The following is an 8,353-nucleotide window of genomic DNA, read 5'->3' on the forward strand; positions in this document are numbered from 1 at the left end:
GGGCGGCGGGGCTCGGCTCGGCTCGGCTCGGTTCGACTCGGGAAAGGAAGTCCTTTCCCCGCCTCGTCCGCGCAGAGCCGTGCTGTCGTGGGGTGCCTCGGAGCGGGCTGCGAGGCGGGAGGCCTCTGTGTGAGGGGAAGGGTGAATGCCTCAAAGCGGGGAGCTGTCTCGGAGAAAACGTAACGCCTGGGCTCCCTAAGGTGGTTAGCTGACGCTATTGTCTTACGGATTGTCGGCTGTTTTTTTTTTTTTTCCCTAAATGACGTTCAATTTTGCTTTTTATTAGCGGTGTAAGATGTTCTGGTCCCCTGCTGTTTGTTCCTGCTACCTCGATGCTGCGTTTGTAGCTTCATAAATGGTTCACTTGGTATGACTGACCTTTTTATGCGCATCAGCTATGAATGGAAACTTTCTCCACCGGCTGATAGTCTGCTTTGGCAGGGTCTTGCCCTCCGTTTCCTTTTCCTGAAAGGACACTTCTGCTTGCTTAGTTGTACTGCTTGACCAGTGGACTTTTTTTGTGGCAGTGCATTAAATGAAGCGGGCAAGAACTAGTGGTGATCAGGTGGAATGCTGAAGAGTTCTGTTGTTCTGTTCATTTTTTTCTAAATTTGTTTTTTTAAAAATAAATTCTATTTATTTTTTAAATATCATTTGTATGATCATTATTTGTGCGTACAAAGCAAAATCAATGATTCAGCCTATCTGCTGTGATTGCAGGAACTTCTGTAAAATAAAGTGTGTCATATTACTTACTGTATAAAGTTTTGCTTTTTTATCATCTTGGAAACAAATATGGTCTCTTTAAATTATAGGTTCTTGAGTGTGGAGTCTGTGAAGATGTATTTTCTTTGCAAGGTGACAAAGTTCCCCGGCTGCTTTTGTGTGGCCATACTGTCTGCCATGACTGTCTTACCCGGCTTCCCCTTCATGGCAGAGCAGTTCGTTGTCCTTTTGATCGACAAGTTACTGAACTAGGTAAGAAAATGTAAGTCTAAAGTTCTTAAAACCTGTCAGCCAAGGATATCTAGAAGATAATGCTAGATATAGATTCTTAATGCTCTTCTTAGTGATAATATTTCCAAGTAGTGAATGTGCAGTGTTCCTTTTCATTCAGAGAAGCTCATAGCACTGTTAAGCACTAGTAAAATAGGTATCTTAGAAAAAGAAAGTCAAGATTTTATCTTTATCTTCTTGAACCTGGGCTTGCAAGCTTTATACCTTAAAGTCTTTTTGTACACCTATATTTACAAAGGGACTACTCTATTTTATTAGTGTCTAAGGGTTCCTGAATGCGTATTAGTTTGTTGTTGTCCTAAACACTAAATAAACCATGCAATTAAATAGGTAGTTTCTTTAACAAACAGATTTGTCTGAATTTGTGATGGAGTGATAGAGAGGGAAGTATCAGTGATAACAAACCTGTTTTTTAAAATGTAAAGTAATTCTGTTTATACAGTAGCTGATAGTGGCAGGCTATCAACAGGAATTCCCCTACTGTAGGAGTGTCTGCAGATAGTATTTGAAAGGATAAGATACAGCTTTTCTCCAACAGTGGCAGGGTTTTTTTTTGCAAAAGAAGACACATGCTTATAATTCCTTCAGAATAGGAATTGCCTATTCAACATAGGGTTACAGAGCAGATCAGTTATCAGAAGAATTTGTACTGAGAAGAACTTGTTAATAGAACTGGCTCCAGCAGTTTTGAATAGCACAGGGGAAAAAAGCTGTTGGAAGGAGGAGAATCCTCAGAGAAGATCTCTAATCTAGTAATCCATGAAAGAAATCTTTAAATAGCAAATTTGCTCGAATAAGAATTTACTTTGCAGTAAGAGAATCTGCTAGATTGTAGACCAAACTGAGAGGAATATTAAGGCACTGCACAGCTGCACGAGATTTCTTAAAGTATGCTTTTAAGGGGGAGAACGTTAGAGCACAAGACTCAGTCCTGCTGTGTGAAACATTTCATCCAAGACCACAGCTTGTATCTTGTAAAGTAAAAGCAGCATTTTTATTATGCTAGGGAACTTGTCACTTCTTAGTTTCTATTGTGCATTTTTTTCCCAGGCATCTGAAAGTATCCTATCATAATTTTTTGTGGGTTTCAGGTTTAACAAAAATGAAGCTTTATAAAAACATTTAAAGTTTTTTCATCTTACATAATACTGAGGAGCTTCTGATGAAACACAGTGAAATGTTATTAAACTTGTAAGGCTCCTACAGATAGGAAGAGGGAAGAAAAGCTTCAGCTTTTGTATCTAGGATAGTAGCCTTGCCTCCTACTGGCTAGTACTAGAAAGAAGGATGATATACTGTGACCAGCAGTTGCTCAAAAAACTGATAGTTAGAAAATTTTAGCAAAACAGCTTGAAAGTAAAAATAATTCTGTGAATAAAAATGTTCTGCCTAGTGATTTGGGGCAGAAATCTTAAGAAGTCTTAGAAATATTATTGCTTCCAGCATGTAAAAATGGGGTGTTTGGTGGAGTGCAGCTCGTCATGGCCCCCCTTTGAGGCATCTGTGCATTTGTTGTCTTCTCTAATCACCTAGTAGTTACTGCTGTTGGTTAAATCTGCTGTGCTTGTAGTTCTGTTTCCTTCTGAGAGCTCAGGAGTGGAGCTGGGAGGGAGGTATGGCGACTCTGGGCCCAGGGAACTTCTCATCCTTCCCTCCCCTCCATTTGAGGGCATGAGAGAAAGCAAGCTCCTTTGTCACCCATTTCTGCAATTGCCATTCTGCCGTTTAATGAGGTAGTCACAGGAAGCTGTTCAGTATCTAAATCTAGATTATAGTATTGCTGCCAAGAGAAAGTTCTTTGAAAGAAAAGCTGTATAATCAGGGTGTAAAGCTACTTGTGTTGAAAAAATTTCCTTAATTAGTAACTGTGGATTTTACGGATGCTTTTAGTTGGTCGTTTAACCTATACAGTTCAATAGATAGACTTGCTTGTTTTCCTTTGCTCTTATTACTAAATCACTTAATCCTGTATTTGTCCAAGGTTTCCCCAGGAATCTTGGGAACTTTTTGAAAGAAATACTCAAGGATCTATATATGTATAGATATAGCTGTATTTTCTCCCTTCTGAAGTAGACACTTGGTTTAAATTTACTGGCCTGTCTCTTCTATATATATATATATATAAAACTGTGTGGGAAGGCAGGGTTAGAAGTACTTTTTCAATGAGGATTTCTGGAAATACGGAGTCTGCAAGTGAAAATTGACAACAAATCATTTATATGCTTAGCAAAATATTCTAATAATTCATAAAAACTTGCTATGAGAGAAAATATTTAGTAATGAACTGGTAGGACTAAAGCCTGCCCAAATCGTATTAGTTTGCAGATTTGGGGTTTTTTTTTGAAAGTTCTTTAATGAAGTTGCCTGTAATTAATCTTCTAGTGGAGAATTTTAAATGAGTATGTGCATGTTGAAGGTATGTGAGATGTCTAGTGGTTATCTTCAACTGGATTGACATTCTTTAACCAAAAAGAGGTAATGGAAGAGCTTTTTTAATTTTCAAAATTTTGACGCCATATATTCTGGAGATTATGTTTACTCAGGCAATATATTTAGGGAAAAATTTATAAAGTGGTTTTTGTAGAAGAAGAGACTCTTCTTAAAGCCTTTTCCTTAAAGTATCTTGATTTGGGAGAAGAGATGAATCATTTCTTGCAAACTGCTTTCTCTCTTCTTCCTGCCTTGGGTTAGTGGGTTGTTGGTTTTTTTAAATATATGGACCAGGGAACTGTTGGGAAGGATGTGCTTATGTAACAGCTTTTCCTTAGCAGAGCTGCTCAACTAAAATCAAAAGCCAGAAGTCTTTAACAGTTTATGGCTCAGGTGAACTCCCCCTACCATCATCACATTACAGGGCTGAAACTATTTTCTATCATGAGAACTTGTTGAACTGATGTATGCAGGTGTTGGCATCCTTCATGGAATCCATCCCATTGGTATTGTTTACATTTATATATTATTTTGCTAGTGTTTGAGTGCTAAGATAAAACTTCAAAACTTTGTGCAAGAAAATGAGGCTATAACATAACATCCTCTCGACTTTGTTCAGAGATTTAGACAAAAGTTGCTCCTTTATTCCTTGCATTATTTATAAACCTTTTGCAGACAAGCTTCATTCTTTTGAAAATGACATTTGTATTGTTGGCTGGAGTCAGTCTTAATATCTTCACTCCGTCACTATCTCATTCCTGGCTGACACACTTCCTGCTATTCATGTCTTATTCTTCTTCTGAGAAGAGACAGTCAGATTGTGTAGTGGTTTTGTGATGGGCACAAACATCCCTTGTAGGCACAAGGATGAGATCACTAGACTCTTTTACATTTGTGACCAAAGCAGAATTTGAGCTAAAGTCCAAGAGATTAAATAGATGTATTTACATGACTCATCTTTTAGTGTTTTTAAATATAAAATAAACACTTGATCAGATGTGTTGAAAATGTGTATGTTGAGTATGTAGTAATTTTATAGTAGGTTTCATGTAAAAAGAAGCGAAGTGGCTTTTTCTCAAATACGTAAACTTTGCGGTAGATACCAGTGAAATATATGACAATGCATGTTTTATAGGGTGTTTACTGGTTATAAATTCTGTTTTAGTAGATTAATAGTTGATACGTAAACTTTGCCTGTTTTTTCCATCTGTGTCCAAGATCAACAGTGCACTGACAATGTATAACATGTATTAGCAAATCTCAGGATACATAATAGAAAGTTAAAGAAAGAATGTAAAAGCAGTGTAATTTTGTTTCTCCTGACAGCTTTAAGTTAGGAACTAGAAAATAAACACAGAATAGCTACAGACATATCTTTTCTGATCTTTTCTGTTGGTTACATTTCAGTAAATTAGTTCTGCTTTGACTTTTCTGGCTTGGCTTTCTCTTCATGCTAGACATGGAACAGAACTAACATGATTAAAATCAGGTACGAGAATGTAAACTGAGGACAGTACTTCTTTGTTTTTTTTTTTAATAAACATTAAAACCTGCCAAAGAAAATACTTTTATAAGAAACTCTATAGTGATTGAACAGCTTCTTCCTCTCCCAGCCTTATCCAACGTTTGCTTAAAGGCTAAGACAATGTTTGCTTAAAGGCTAATTTGCTATAATCTATTTCATAAGTAGGTTTATCCTTTTGGTGCGTGTACATCCATATATACTCTGCTATTAATGGCTATCTGGATTAGTGGTTAATCTGGAGATATGAGGTCCACATTAGTATCAGCAGTCATTATATTGGTGTGTTGTTAATGTGAGTATTTTGTATACTGTAGTAACTGAAGGTTGTGCACAGCCAGTTTGCTACAGAACAGTGCTGTTCTAAACACTGTAGAAGAGAATCATCCAGCCACTTTTCTGTGCTTTGCTTTCTGGGAGTTAGTGTCTAGAAATCTGCCTAGATACAGTGTCAGCAAATGCAGACTCCATTTACAAACTGGCTTGACATAATTTAGATTCTAAAAGTGGATATTGCACTCTGTATTTCTTCAGCTTGTAATAAGAGGTGACTCTTCCTTGCTCTGTGTTATGAAAAACACTGTGATCCTGCTAGGAGTGCTAGAGCTAAAAAATAACTAAACTCTGAAGTCAGAATGTATCAAGGCAGATGACTCTGCTGGTGCTAACTGTAATTGTGGAGGACCAGAACATAACTTCTGTTAACTTCTTCAGGATCTGTGGCAAACAAAAGTTAAAATACTTCTTTTTTTGTTCGCAATTTATTTTGTGTAGTGCACTGAGCATAGATTGGGTGTTGGTAATGCTATCTGTACCAGAGAAGGCTTCCACTGTGGAACTGATAACTGCAGAGAGCACTGACATGCCCTTGCTTTATACCTAACTTCAAAGTTACTAACCAGTACCTTGATAGGCCCATTTCAGAAACAGCAGATTTGCCAAAATGAATGGTCTTTTACTGGTAAGCATTTTTTTTTAAACAGATAGTTAGTGTTGTTTTGTACCAGTTGAGGGTGTTGGAGGGGAGAATAGCTTATATATGCTCCCATTTATAGCTATAGGAAAACACTATTCATCCATTTATCTGTTCTCTGAACTCTACTTTTTATCTGTGAGGCATATAACTTCTGTTTTGAGTATGGCCGCTGAGAATATTATGGTTGATGGTTTAAACTGTGTGGAAAAATGCCTAGGAAAGAAAGTTTCATGTAGCAAAACTGGAAGCTACACAAAACAATAAGGTGTACAGTGTGGATATGTTGGTTCCTGTTCACATCCCTCTTCAGAGGTATCATAGCATTGTTGTCCAGATGTGGCATGCACCTCAAGAAACTGCTTGTTCTGCTCCCCTTGATGGGAAAACAGTTGGCATGTGAGCATTCCAGTCTTCCACATAATTGTGCCTAGCCATGTAATGCAGCTCTGTTCTTTGAAACAGTACTGCAGGAAGAATGTTGCGAGGTAGTAAAAGCACTTGCATATATTTCAAACAAGTTTTGAAGACTTAAGATTGAAAGCCAGTCTCATTTTTCTTGTTTCATAGCTCTTGAACTAAAAAAGAATGTTGTGGTTTAACCCCGGTGGGCAGCTCAGCCCCCCCCAGCCGCTCACTCCCCCGCAGTGGGACGGGAGAGAATCAGAAGGGCAAAAGTGTGTGGTTGAGATAAAGACAGTTTAATAGGGGAAGCAAAAGCTGTATGAGCAAGCAAAGCAAAACAAGGAATTCATTTACTCCTTCCCATTGGCAGGCAGGTGTTCAGCCATCTCCAGGAAAGCGGGGCTCCATCATGCGTAATGGTTACTTGGGAAGACAAACACCATCCCTCCGAATGTCCCCCCCCCCCTTCCTTCTTCTTCCCCCAGCTTTATATGCTGAGCGTGATGTCACATGGTATGGAATGTCCCTAAAAAAAAATTGGGTCAGCTGTCCTGGCTGTGCCCCCTCCCAGCTTCTTGTGCACCCCCAGCCTACTCACTGCTGGGGTGGTGTGAGGAGCAGAAAAGGCCTTGACTCTGTGTAAGCACTGCTCAGCAATAGCTAAAATACAGGTGTGTTATCATCACTGTTTTGGTCACAAATGCAAAACATAGCCCCATACCAGCTATTATGAAAAAAATTAACTCAATCCCAGCCAAAACCAGTACAGAGAATAATTCTTAACAAGCTGAAGCTGAAAATAGGAGAACTTGCAGATCCATTTGTTTTTGGGGTTTTTTTTTGCTTTTGTGTACACTTCCTTACAAACAATATTGTAACATATCTAGCTCTTAAAAGCATCTTTTTGTGATGCTCGTAAAAGCATTTTATGTAGTGACTATATCTGAACAGCGTTTGTGTCTACAAAGAGCCTTTATAGCAGTGTATACTCTCCGTGTGCTGCAAATCCAGACTCCTGTGAGAGCTGATGATCTGCATTCTTAGAACCATGAAAGCGCTGATTATGCTCTGGCTATGTGCACCAAGCTGAGGAGCAGTGAAACATGAGTATTTGGGATGGGTACTTCATTTTGCTGGTTCTCATAACTGCCTGCTACTCATAGTAGTTGGTGTCTGTCTGTTCGTTTGGAACAGCACTTTCACTCTAATGATACATCAAAATCTATGGAGTGTTCGATAAATATCAGTATTGAAGAAGGAAAACTTAATGTCTGTATAGGATCAGTGGGATGACTTCTGAATTCTAGAAGGATGCAGAGGGTGTAAGCCTACCAGACCACCACAGGGCAGCATAATTTAGTAGTTATGAAAAGACACTCAGGAAAACCAGACAACTCAAGTAGCCTGGTCTTTCTCTTTGGGAAAATGCGTGGGATACAGTTTCTGCGAGCATGTCAGATGCAGACTTCTGTCAGACACCAGATATGTGGACTGAAAATGTCAAGAGTTTTTAGGCACCATCTGGAACCAACCTCAGGCTCCAGTTGCTGTTCTGCTAGTCTTTGCATTTGGATTATGAGAGGCAGCCCAACTTTTTTCCAGATCTGGCGTTGTTTTCTAAAATTGTGCTTTCCAGGTCATGCTTGAAGCACAGCGTAAATCGAATAAAGCAGTTACTTGAATTTAATAAAGAACTGTAGTATGTATTATTTTTTTACAGTGAATAGTAGAAGTTCACTAAAAGTTTGGCTCATATTCTTAGATGGGTATGTTTGCATGAAGTACAAGACAAATATTTGAATTACAAAAGCAGCATGCATATGCAGTTTTGTCCAGATAGTGGTGTCCCACACTCTAAATAGTAACTGCAGCAACCTTTTCTTGTCTTACAAACACCGGTCAAAAGTTCCATCATAAAATAGATGAGCCAATTTCAGGTCCTACGTATTCTGTTTAAATACAAGTTGGCATTTCTAGGCACCTTCTTAGCTACATAAATATACCTC

This window comes from Aptenodytes forsteri, unplaced genomic scaffold (assembly GCF_000699145.1).
Source record: "Aptenodytes forsteri isolate BGI_AS27 unplaced genomic scaffold, ASM69914v1 Scaffold92, whole genome shotgun sequence".
In the NCBI taxonomy this organism is placed as follows: Eukaryota; Metazoa; Chordata; class Aves; order Sphenisciformes; family Spheniscidae; genus Aptenodytes; species Aptenodytes forsteri.